Here is a 12971-nt window from a genome sequence, read left to right as displayed (position 1 = left end):
AACCCTTTTCCTTGCCCACCCTTGGACTCTTAAGGACTAGCACTTATAAATCAGTTAGCGTTTCATAAATCTGAGCAATGAAGTCTTGAGGTCTTAACAAGGTTAGCTGACCTAACTAGACAATGGGCCAATAGAGACGATGACTGCGCTGCTCTCTACCTCACTGACATTTCTAGCATTTCTCCTTAAGCAGGAAATCCATTATCCATCAGTGGACTACAGTGACCACAATGAGTAAAGCTGCCTGCTGATGTTCACTTGAGTGTTTGTCTGTGTTGTTGATACAAGGTTTGCTGAATAGAGCTGCAAAAAACTATATTAGATAATATTTGTCTGCCAAGTTCAGGCGTATTCACTAAAACAGGTGCAATGATGAAACAGTCAACTGTGAGAAATGTGCGCCACGCAATGTGCCACATAAACACACGTTAGACCAAATATTTTACATGACTGACAAAGCCAAAGCAATTCTCCAAAACTGTCTAAAAGTTTGCTACTGCGTGATGAAATTCAAACGACTAGGCTTACAGGACGAAAGTAAAAAAAAATTCACAGGAGCAATAAAGTCAAGAAATGTTAGGGTCTGTTTGTGTGTGCTGGTGTTTTCAGCACATGTGGAGTTTCTCTACAATTTAGCAGGAAGCTGGGACTCTGAAGAACACAAACACCCCCTGGCTCCTCCCACACTTCCCTCACATCTGGGAGATGGGGGGGGGAGAAAGAGAGAGAGAAAATGTTAGAGAAGAAGGAGTCGAGAGAAAGGGGGAGAGACATCCCCATAGATGCCACCATAGATATTGTTTTATATCTTTGAATGCCATAAACACGAGCACAAGCGTAACCGGTTTGTAACTCTTCACCACAAGGATCATATTGGCCACCTGAGGCCCTTGCAATTTGGTAAGGGTGTGTCCATAACATGAGTATTACAGAGCTCCTACTTTCTCACCACTCATGCCAGCTTGCATCTAGGTGGCAGGTTGGAGGTGAGAGTTTAGCAGAGAGCTGAAGATAGCAGAGAAAGAGGAGAGGAGGACCCAGAATTGGGTCTCAACACTCATCACTTTGTGAACCCGAAATGATTACTGGTGTGTGTGTGTGTGTGTGTGTGTGTGTGTGTGTGTGTGTGTGTGTGTGTGTGTGCTGTGTGTGTGGCTTCTAGCTACTTTGAAGGGTTTGGTTTACCCTCCCACTCACCATTGATCTCCTGTGGTTTGACGGTTTAGATTGGGTGCACCTGCGCATACAGTGACATACACACACCCACACCCACACAGAGACACACACATTTTCCAATATTGGCTTTTGTTTTCATCTCCCACCCTCCTTTCTTGGAGTTACATTCCCTTTCCAAAACGTTTCATGTTTGTACTGTATACAGTGATTTTAATTACTGCCATGACAACTGAGTAGAAGGTCAGTGGTGCAAACATGATTCCATAGATTAATTCCTGCCAAAAATAGTTAATATAACAGCCCGAGTCAGTATGACAAAACATCTTACTATCTTGTCTGCATAATACTTTAAACTGCAATGCAGACAGTGTACACACACTCTCTCACTGGCACTCTGCTTGAGGCACCTGGGAATAGTACAAATCTTAACGTCAAGGTAACAAATCACTGCCTTAAGGCTAAAATTAGGCAGCCCAATCTGGCAGAGACTAACGCTTATTGGTTTTAGTCATGCAATTCACTTTGTGGTATTGGACACATGCTACTGAGTTTCTATCCACCGTGAAACCAAATGTAATAGAGTTTCTATGAATAGCTTCTTGTCATAACAGTTGAAAAATAGAAAATGTGGATACTGCTGCACCATGAGAAAGATTCCCTTTTCACATGACAAAATCACTGAATATATTTACAGCATCTTGACACTGACCTCTAATGTATGTTGCAATCATTACATTACAATGTAGTAGTACAATCTTGTAGGTTAGAACACGTGCTACTGGCAACATCACTTTGCCCTGGTGTCGTATGTGATTCATACTATCCACCAACATATCTGATCCATTACTAGGCAGGTTTGAATTGGCTAACTTAGCTACATCCCCAGGCCTGACTCACTGGCAAGAAACAGTGAAATTAAAAGACAAGACATGAAAATAAACAACTTATAAAGCAGCCATGTTCACAACGTTTCATTATTTCGCTGGAGCTCACACAAATTACAGAGGCACACACAAACATACAGCTGAGAGTGATGCTTTGGTCAGTGCTGGCGACGGCACCAACGTTATCATTAGTTAGTTACCTTGCAAACAAGCGCTCGCAGCGAGGCTCCCACAAAAAAAATCGACTCCAAGAGGAAGAGAAAATAACAAATTATTAATCCCAGAAAGAAACGAGTCGAGTTACTGCCAGAAAATCGTCAAAAAACACCCCCCCGGCCGGCCTAGGGGAGGAGGCACATCAGCATCCATGTTAGTGACCATTAGTTAACGTTAGTTACCAGCGACGCAGCTCGCTGTGTCTTCCCTGTATTCTCTAAACGCCACAGAGACGTTATATCTCATATCTTCGCCATTCAAGCTGGACTCGGCGCTAACTAACGGCGACCGTGTAGCGTTTTCCAAGGCTGGCTTGTCTCCCTCCTTCCGAAAGCAGAGAGCGTCTCACGGGGCTAGTCCTGGTCGACCAACCCCCCCTTTCGCTACCGGTACCGTGCCCAAACGGTGTGTGAATGTGCGGATAGCAGGAGACCGTACCAACGGTCAGCAAACGAGGGGGACGACCGGAAGAAATGGCTACGATTCCAGCCTGCCTTCACTTGCCAGCTATGTTTCTCGCTGTCATCAGAGTTGCTTCGAAAACACGGGAATAATAGAGGCAAGATGTGGGGGCGGGGAGAGGAGGAGATGAGGGGAAATTTTCTGCAGCAGCTCACAGCCATGAGAAACTGCAGACCTCTCTCTCTCTCTCTCTCTCTCTCTCTCTCTCTCTCTCTCTCTCTCTCTCTCTCTCCGTGCGTATGTGTGTGTGTGTGTGTGTGTGTGTGTGTGTGTGTGTGTGTGTGTGTGTGTGCCTACAAACCCAAACAGACATCTGTGTCAGCAGAGCACACCAATAGTCTGCCTTTAAAACAAGTGATGCACTGCTGATACATAACAGTAAGCAGTGATCAAAGTCTGCCTAGGCCTACTTAAAAAAAGCAGCTGTACTTTTTTTAGAAATGCAGGCTTTGTGAGTGAGAAAGAGTTCCATTGAAATACCCTATCCTCATCTTATTACTTTGGCAATGTAGTTATGCCATGTGTAGTTTGATGGGCCTGAAATGGTTAAATGATTCTGCTAAAAAGTAGGAGATTCAGCTAGATCTCTACATCCCTAGTTTGGGATGTAGAGATCACTCTCTCTCCAGCTTGTCACTTCCTGTCTGCACTTTCAAACACAGATCTCCTTGCTCTCAGGTTTGGCTTGCTTGAATGATTTCTGGCCAGTCCACTGCAGCCGTTAGACTGACTTATTTTTTTCTGTATGACCTTAATTGGGCACTTGTGTTCACCTTACACAGCTGGAGCAGCAGCCGTTGAAACCACCAAGTTGTTAAAATAACAAAATCAGCCCAGTTTTTGGTACCATAAATAGATACTAATGTGGGCTGTGAAGGCAGGGCTAAGCCTATACTACTGTCAATAAAGTATTTGAATGACTCGGCAAGCATAGGCTAGTCTGTTTTCTATTGTTGTATTACAACATGAGTAATCCCTACGTTATGAAAACTGTGAGGCTACATGTACAGTATGCACACATATGTAGTACACCACTAAGCTGTCAGCATCAGTGATACTTTACCATTTGTTGACTAAAGGCAATCTTAACTTCTCCGATAGTCATAAATACAGTTTGTATGAGCCAAATGCAGTTGCACCAAATTTGAAATATGACAGGAAATTCATAATCTTAAATTTGCAGGATTCATCAGAAATACTCTCTTCCCAGACATTAAGCAATGCAATTAAATTGAATGCACTTGGCTTGAACAGTTGTGTTGCTACCATAGCTTATGCTGCAGGCCCAAAATTCAGCTTAGTTTGCTGAATATAGAAGGTCACATGAGAAAAAAGGTGGTGTATCCTTTCCCCTCCCTGCTGGATTTGTCTGTTTCTGGATATTTTTGGCCTGTTCCAGACACCGGAAACTGGCCTGTCTAACTTAAACATCTCCAGATGACTCTTTCTATGGCTTTAGTATACACCCATCCCTCCTTCGCTTTCTCCGGTCAAATACATATCTCCCTTTATTGGTAACTTCCCCAGTTTGCTATCACAAGGGCCCTGTTGTTTGACCAATGCAAGGGAGGGAGAGAGAAGGGGACAATGCAGACAGTGGGGGAATGGGGTAAAACTGATAGAAGACAGAAGAGGAGGGCCAAAAAAATTGGCAGAAGGAAAATCCTGAACACTTTAACTATGTGAGTTAATGAATGATTGTTCCTGTTTGGAATGGATGTGAGGAGCTCCAGAGAAGCTGAACGAGAGGGAGACAGATTCACAGAAAAAGCCAGAGTGGAAAAGGAAGGAAGAAAGGAAGCAAAGCAAGAATGAAAAATAACAGCTGTGATTTAGTGAGCCTCTCTGTCCGATGCTCATGTCCCTTAACTTCCCTTTACATACGTCACCTTTCAATGACCTATAGAGAGTGTTTCCAAGAAGCACAAGGTGGCTAACACTTGCAGGTGTGACATATCTGGGCCCTGACAGAGCCTTGTTATGGAGCCAGTGGGCTTCTATTCTGGGTTGAGGTGTGGTCGTAATGAGGTGCTGATCTGGTGTATTTCTATAGTGCAGGGCTCCAAATGGGACAGATCTGGATGGGTGAGGTGGGTTTAACAGGCGGTGGGAATTAGAGTCAGGTTTTAGGGTCGAGCAGGGGAACAGGGTTGATAGTCTGTGCTGGAAAAGGTAACCTATATTGGTGGAATGTGATATAAACAGCGCCCAGCGGTTAATTGAAGCAAGATGGAGAATCTCTTTAACCCTGACTGCGGGACGCTGCGGTAGGCAGTTAAGACTGACATGCGCGCGCGCACACACACACACACACACACACACACACACACACACACACACACACACAAACACACACACACCATGGTCTCGCTCTCTGTTTTGCTCTGTCTGTCTTTGTCTGCATCCCTCCCACATCTATGGAGACTAAACAAACACACACACTTAAACACATCACTTTGAGAGCAAGCATGGTCTGACACCAGCAGTCCTAAGGTGATTTATGACGCTGAGATCATTGTAGCTAAAAAGGCTTTATGACTCGCCGTCAGTTTTTAATGTAACAGTATCTGCATGTGGTGCAGATTAGATTACAACACAAGATTCAGCAAACACAAACTGTGGCTCTCAATACACTACAGTTTCAGTTGAATGGGTTATTGAAAACCTGCTAGAAAAATAATAGCAGGGCCAAATCCATCTTCTCCATCCAGTGCTTCATGAAGCGGCAGAGTGAGACGGAGCAGGGAGGGTCATGGAAAGGCAGCCAGGAATGTGTAGAGAAACGACTGAACGGGAGAGATCTGTTTTGTTTGTTCAAGTGTATATATACGTGTGTGTGTGTGTGTGTGTGCGTGCGTGCGTGCGTGCGTGCGTGCGTGCGTGTGTGCGTGTGTGTGTGTGTGAGCTCCACCCTCCCTGCCCGTGAGTGACTTTGGGACTGAAATGTGGTTCCAGTTAGGGCGTTTTTTAAAATCAGAAAAACACTGGCACTTCAAACAAACTGGAGATATTTCTCTAGCCAACCCTGCTTTGTTCACATTTTACAACACAGCCCAATTGCCAGACTTTACAAAACATCTTTCTCACTTTTTTTCAGGAGAGGTTTCACCACATTTTCACATCAAAACAACTTCCTCTAAAACAGACAGATGGAGATGCTTATGGATTTCAAATACTACATAGGCACTTTTACTGGGAGCATCGCTGTGAGGTATTTCAGTCGGCACAATAAAGACATCAGAAATCATGCTTTATAGAAGATTATGTGTGATCCAAACTTCAGTTGTGCTGAATCCACAAGAATCCATCTCTGCCTCAGTTCAGCTTCGCTGTCATATGCATCTAGAGGAGCCTCAATCCCCAATGAACTGCAAATAATCACTCAGGTCATACTGAAAAGTCCCAGATGTACAAAAGTTGCTTCTTACATGTTCATTACACATCTATAGTTTGCTAAAGATATATATATATATATATAAAAATGGGTATGCAACAGCGGTAGCAGCAGTCTTCTATTCACCGGTCAGAACAAACCATTAACGGTTCTCAAAATATTATGCAAAATGTGAGCCAACAGTTTGCACTTTGTAACAGAGACAGAATGACACTGCATGTCAGAGACAGAAAAATAACAGGGGTTCAAGATAACACAGGAAGGCAGAAAGTTTGAATATTGTCTTGTAGTCATAACACTGACAACTTCACCTTGTTCTTGATAAATTCCTGATGGTCTGACATTCTTGTTTTCATCCTTTTCATTGTGTGATCCTAAATAAATCAAATGGGTTTTTTTTTATATCCAGCAGCATACCGAAACAGTGAGTAATGGAGTATTATCTTGTGCTGTGAATTTAATCTATTTCCTAGCTGCCAACTAGTAACCTATCCACGCAAAAGACAGCTAATGGACCCTCCTACTCTGCTCAGCCACTGGTTTCATGTTCACATCCTTCTTCTTTCCTCATTTGTTTCCTTTCCTTTCCTCTCCCAATCCATAATGTGGTTTGTTTCTGTTTCACTGATGCGGCTGAAAAAAAAACTTGTGTGTACATGCACTCACATATAGCCAGAAGTTATACAGCATTTAATACAGAAAGCTCTTAAACAAAGCCACAGCAAAATGTCTCCCTTGATTACATCCAAGCAAATAAAAGCCTTTCATGGGCACAGTGTGATGATGCTGCACCACAGTGTGTCGTTTGAGAGCAAGTCACCACTGGCCAATTTTTGCATGCTACCAACAATTTGAATGCTCACGTCTTCTTTACATGTTTGCCTTTTTATGGGGATGAGCTGTATTCAAAATAGTAAAAAAGGGATTATTTCACTTTGACTATTTTCCAAAAAAAGGGACAAACTTATGATTCCCTCTCTTTCAAGCGTTGCTTTTTCTGGTCGTCTCTGCCCTTCACTGACACGGGTTGGACATTCCTAAAATTCCAGTCCAGAGAGAGCATTTGGTTGATTAAGCCATTATACTGTAAGCACAACGGTTGTGTGTGTCTGTTAGAGGTGAAGGGAAAAAAATAGATACAGCACAGATTCGCAATATTTTCTGTGGCAATACTGTATCGATACATGGACGCCAAGTATGGATCTTTTATTATATAAATTGCACATGAGAATTTAACTTTTTTAAACTACAATAATAAAATAGGTTTTTCAGTCCACTACATGGTGCAGTTGAGTTTTTTCTTCTTCTGGTGAGGTTAGCAGGGGTGAAAGCGTGAAAAATACGTAGTAGATACGTAGCTAAGTTTTTCTTTGGGGACATAATTTGAAGTTAGAAAAAAAAAAATCATAAATTGCAATATATCGCAGAATATTGCAATATGTTTAAAATCGCAATAATATCGTATCGTGACATAATTATCGTGATAATATCGTATCGTGGGTATCGTAGCGATTCCCACCTCTAGTGTCTGTGTCTATATGTCGGTGTGTGGCCCTCTGAAAACGTGGCCATGCATCTACTCTGTGTTTCGGATGAAATAGGGTTAAGGTGACTCAATAACTTCAGCAGCTTCAGAGGACAAAGCGAAAGAAACGAGGGGGGGCGACAGCCTAACAAGAAGCAGAGAGGTTCAGGACAAATAGGTACGAGTGATGTCATGTCTTAAGGACTCTTATCTCAATGAAACAGTCTTGACTTGTTGAGTCGGAGGGCGGTCAGTCGGACTCCATGACCAATCTGATTGGTGGAGTGCTAACCCGGAAATGACGAACGGGATGAGCGTGACTAAGCTTCTCAAAATCTGACCAAAATCTTTTAAACTGACCTTTGTTGATCTGAAATGAAGACAGATTCAGCAACTGCATGGCCTATTTCTCACTTAAAATGTTTTCAGAAACACGTTTCGGTGAACTATTGAAATATGAGATCGTATTCTGAACAAGCCGCCATGAGAGTCTGGCTTTGAATTTCCGGAGAAACCAGACCCAACGTGACGCATTCGTCCAATCAGCTGCTGTCGGCAGTCGGCATCGCTTCGGTGTATTCCGAGGCACTTTTTTTGGCCAACTCGGGGAGGCAGTCAGTCCAACTGCCTTTTCTGCCGAAGGTCGGCCGTCGGGTAGGTGTGTCACCGGCTTTAGTGATCATGGGGGTGATCTGCAAGGATTGAGGTCGTCAGTGTGTCCGTATGTGTGTGGGTGTGTGTGTGTGTGTGTGTGTGTGTCTTTGAGCCATTCACAGGGGAAGGATCTTTTACCTCCTCTTTTCATCTATAATTTACACAGTGAGAAATCAACGTAGACCTGAGTGACCCTGTGTTTACTGATACCGCTGGTAATGCATGCAGAAAGACAAAGTGACGTAGAGCAGTCTGCACTACTAATTGAATCCTATATATATGTACACAGTATGTGTGTGTGTGTGTGTGTGTGTGTGTGTGCGCACACACATGTGTGTGCTGTCTTTTAGTGCCTGTAAACCAATTGTTGATTGATGAATCTTCATCCTTGACCTCTCTTTATCTCTCTGCTGCTGTTTCTGTCTCTCTTTCTGTTTCTCTTAAACAAATAAACACGCACGCACGCACGCGTGCGCACACACACACACACACACACACACACACACACACACACACACACACACACACTGCTTCTAAATTCAAGGGTACTGTGTACTGCAGACTGTGCAGAGCGGTTGAACTCCAGTGGCCTCTATCCCCTGTCCTGTGACTGGATAGAATACCAAACACTCTAATAATTTTGCATGCTGAATATTAAACAGTCCTGTCTGAAAACTCCTATGTGTGTGTGTGTGTGTGTGTGTGTGTCACAGTCCTAATGTATTCTGCTAGCCTATTAAACATGTACCCTAAGACTAGAACAGCAGGGGAGAGGAGAAAGGGGGTTTTGGGTTAAAAGCACCCAAATCCTCTCTGTTGTTCACTAATTTTGCCCTTGTGTTTGTGTGTGTGTGTGTGTGTGTGTGTGTGTGTAGGGGGGGGGTGTCCTTCAGGGGCTCCAAAGACCCTCCAGGCTAATTAGGGAGACAGCCACAGAACAACATCATTCAAGGCACTGGCTTTACAGGAGCTCGGTGAGCTTACATCCAAATGATAACTTTTAGGTTTTTAAAGCACTTACGTTCTTAAGCTGAGAGGCATGGACACAACCTGCACTGTCTGTCTGTCAAGCATGCAGGCACACAGGCACACAGGCACACACACACACACACACACACACACACATAAATGTTTGACCAGCCTCACTCCCTGGTGCTCTCCAAACTAAAATGCCCACAAAAGTTGCCATGACAACTTTCTGGGAGATCTTGCCGTCTCTGCCATGCACACTCTGCCAGAAATGTAGGGCACTTAGAGGAAGAGGCACTGTAAGACAATAAGACACTGTAGCTGGCAAAAGTATGACCCAGGGGTATAAACTTAAAGTAAAAAAGCATGCAATGAATGTTTCTCTCACAAAGATATTCAATCCAGTTGACGACAGTATCATGATCCCTGGATGGCAAAAACAAGGAAATCCTTCGCTCTATAAAGTCAACATATACTAAATTTTACAAAGACATTCCCCCCTACCCTTTACCCCAATCACACCTCCCCCTGCTCCTCCTCGAGCTAGAATGGCTCAGCTGGGACAGGTGTATACTGTAGAAGAGAAACACAAACACTTCAACAGTGAAAAGACAGCGAGGCAAGGGATTCGCAGGGGAAGAGTCTGAAAAGGGTAGAGCAGACAGGTAGGACAGAAAGTGGGAATAAACTGGAGATGAGGCAGACAAATAGAAGCAATATAATAAGGGAAACAGAAGCAATGGAGAGATAAGAGCAGACGGTGTGAACACGCTGCAGTGTAGCCTCAGAACCTTTCTCTCCGCTTCCCTCAGGATCTAGCCTGAGGTATTCTAATGACAGATAGAGGAGTGAAAAAAAGCTATATGTATATACCTCCACAGGCTCTGTCCTGCAGCCTGTCTGGTCTGACTCCACTGTGCTCTGCAGTCGGGATTTATCCCTCCACTGCTTTGGCTCAATTGGACTGGGCTCATTTACTACAGACTTGATTCCTCTGTGCCAGGGTAATGAAAAATGACCCAGATCATCTGCAGGGAGAGTCCTTTGGCAAGTACGTGTGGTCTGTGTGTGTGTGTGTGTGTGCATGCGTGCGTGCGTGCGTCTGCGTGTGTGCAATTCCTCTTGTCCAAAGGGAATCCCGTCATTATAAAGGTATTAAATGTCTTCCATTTGGCCATTTGGACTCGGGGTAGCCAGAATCTGAAGGTAGGAGGTGGAAAGCTTTTGCTCAATAAATAAAAACACCTGATCAATCATGTGCTATGGTTACAGATGGGAACTGGGTTCATTTTTTAGCTTTAGTGGTTTGTCACAAGTATTTGTCGAAAGCTTGTTCTGTACGTTAAAGTCCTTGGAAACCTTGAAATGTATACACACACACACACACATCCAGGCAACATACTGTAGACTTGCAGGGCCTATGCAAGAGTGCGCACATTATGTGTGTGTCCAATTTATGCATGCATAATTAAGCATACAGGTGTACATACTTGAGGCCTTGGTAATATCAAAGGACATATAATAAAAATGTATGAGAGCCAAAATGTAGTCCCTCCAGCTTTCAAATCTTTCAAAATGATGTCTTATATAACTTATTAAATATACTATAGTGGCTAACCATGCTTCCCCAAAGGTCCATGGGAAATCAATGACTAAACTCCACCTTGTCCGAACACGTGTGTATAATATTTTCCACTCTCATTCAGCAATGTGACCGATACTCTTGTCTTGTATCTACAAAGTGTCCTTATAGGGAAACTGTGGTCAGATTATGGCTGCTGAGGGGAGGCACTAGTTGTAAACTGTGAAGATTTGGTTCGAGGAAATGATCATATTTCTTAACTCATTTCTGAAAGTTAACACGCACACAAAATTTTAAACCTCTGTTCGGTAAACACACGTGGACACACTGCAGGAGGATATAATATCCATACAAACAGAGGATCTGGGAGTCCCTGAGAGGGATTTCCTCAGATATTCACCAGATTCCCCTAGTAATCCTCCGGGATTACCATTCTATACTCGGGCCCTAACCTCTGAACCTAAAACATTATAAGCCCTTATATCCCCATCACTAATGCCACAGTTAAACCTATCACTTCACTCAATACAAGTGGACCACCTCCAAAAAGTGTCCGCTCTGGCCACTCAGTTGTGACTCTGGCCACGACTCAGACACACTTAGAGGATTTAGAGGGATACCAGCCAGATGTATCACATAGGCCGCTCAACCTTGGCCCAATAAAACACCAGCAAGATATTGCAATCCGTGTGTTTTATCATGTTTAACATATACTGTAAATAGTTTTCAACATGGCAGCTGATATCTGGGAATCCTTTTATATGAAATCAAAAACACTGTCAGTAAGGCTTAGCCTACATCGGGAATATCTTTGTGTGTCATGCAACAATAATATGTAATTTCCTGTGTAGCTTTGCTGGAAATGCCCAAGTAGAAATACCATCCTATTTTTAATCAACAATATGCCTTAAATCAGAGAATCAGTAGTCCTTTGGGATGACTGTGTGAGGAAGGGAGCGTGTGAGCATGTAATTAATCAAGCGAGTGGCCGTCCTATCAAGTAGCGTGCCATATTCGCGCATTACCAGAGAAATTAGATTCTAGCATGGCTAAGAAGCTTATGGTGCACAGTAACTAAATGACACATGGCACATGAGGGAGCAGGGGTTGTTATGCTTTAAATGTTTAACATGTAACAAGCCTGCAAATTACCAAGACGCTCATCAAACACATTTATATCAAAAGAATATGAATGACTGATAAAGTTTCGATCGCGATTTATGATTTATGGAGTGGAGAGAAATGTGTGTCCCATGGTTGAACTGTTGATGAATCTCCACAGGAACCTTTTTCTTAAATTAAGACATCAACAAGCCTCTTCCAAGAAATCCACTTGCTTGAAAACCCCATGGTTTGACTGAGTGCCCACAGCTTATCAGTCCACAAACAAAAGAAGTCACAGAACAGACACAAATGATCCAGCTCCTAGACAGAGGGAGGATTGTGTATCTTGGTTATTCTAGACTTGTGCTGCTGTGGCTCTGCTAAGTATCACGAAGGACTGGGACTCGTCAGGGGGAAAGGAATATGATCAGTGGCAGAGCCGTTCTCACAGGAAACAGGACCAGATGAGCTCAGTGGGAGTAAACTGGCCTGGGTTGCATTCCTAAATATGATGCAGTCCACCCTACAAGCTGACAGAGCAGTGAGGTCTAATAAATGTGTATGATCGATGTGACATAATGCAAGATTTTAAATATGTCTAAAACATTTCAGTGGAATTGCGTTGCTAGGAAACAGCTCGAATCTAAGTTCATTTGACAGCGAGGAGAACCAGCTTCCTGTCAGCTACTGTTATTAGCAAGCACTATAACAGGAAATAAACCTGGTCTATCTAGGATAAAAGGATGTTGAACACACTGAGGATGAGTTTTGCTTCACAAAGTGTCACTTCACATTCCTAACAACAAAACGATGGCGTGTAGTATGTGTTGTTAGTTGCAGGACTGTGATGATTGCAGGTAAATGAGGAATTCTTGCAACTCAGGGAAAGTCCAACCACCTGTGTTTGCTACAGTCGTTACCCCTGCTTCTTCCCCATGCAGGATATCCTGCTTTTGGGATGGGGTCAGGTGGTAAGAAAGGGGAGGGCGGGGGCTGGTAGGAAGA

The 12971-nt window shown here is 43.4% G+C and overlaps 1 protein-coding gene across 12 annotated transcripts in view; it reads right to left on the bottom strand.

Moving 5' to 3' along the window:
* frmd4a (FERM domain containing 4A) overlaps positions 1 to 12971 on the bottom strand; it is a 106883-nt gene that overhangs the window by 37043 nt on the left and 56869 nt on the right. The window contains exon 1 of one of the 12 annotated variants that reach the window (XM_031293468.2): positions 2261 to 2680. The exons of the other annotated variants lie outside the window; for them this stretch is intronic. The gene's annotated coding sequence lies outside the window, so the exon portion shown is untranslated. Of the gene's footprint in view, positions 1 to 2260; positions 2681 to 12971 lie in introns of those variants that run through there. 12 annotated transcript variants of the gene reach the window in all.

This window comes from Sander lucioperca, chromosome 7 (assembly GCF_008315115.2).
Source record: "Sander lucioperca isolate FBNREF2018 chromosome 7, SLUC_FBN_1.2, whole genome shotgun sequence".
Taxonomy (NCBI): Eukaryota; Metazoa; Chordata; class Actinopteri; order Perciformes; family Percidae; genus Sander; species Sander lucioperca.
Note: the sequence above shows the minus strand (reverse complement) of the source record. Positions and strands in the feature narration are given on the sequence as shown.